Genomic DNA, 267 nt, shown 5'->3' with positions numbered 1-267 from the left:
TCAGTGGGATATGAGTGCGGTTGCATTTCAAAAGTGAGGTTACACTGGAGGAGAAATTCGCTGAACCAGAGTAGGGCGCCGGTCGGGCCATGGGACTGGTGCTGATGTTAGACGAAGAAGTGCTGGTTGGGACGGATGCGGTGATGGGTGGTGATGGTGGCGGTGCCGGTGGATTGCAGAGCACTCGTCTTAGGGAGTCTACGAGCTCCTGGAAGGGAGCGGGGTTACTCATCTGTGCCGTCGGTGTTGGTCCGGTCTTCTGTAATG

This window comes from Sinocyclocheilus grahami, unplaced genomic scaffold (assembly GCF_001515645.1).
Source record: "Sinocyclocheilus grahami isolate Dianchi unplaced genomic scaffold, SAMN03320097.WGS_v1.1 scaffold674.1, whole genome shotgun sequence".
In the NCBI taxonomy this organism is placed as follows: domain Eukaryota; kingdom Metazoa; phylum Chordata; class Actinopteri; order Cypriniformes; family Cyprinidae; genus Sinocyclocheilus; species Sinocyclocheilus grahami.
The sequence above is the reverse complement of the archived record's forward strand: the minus strand, read 5'-3'. Positions refer to the sequence as shown.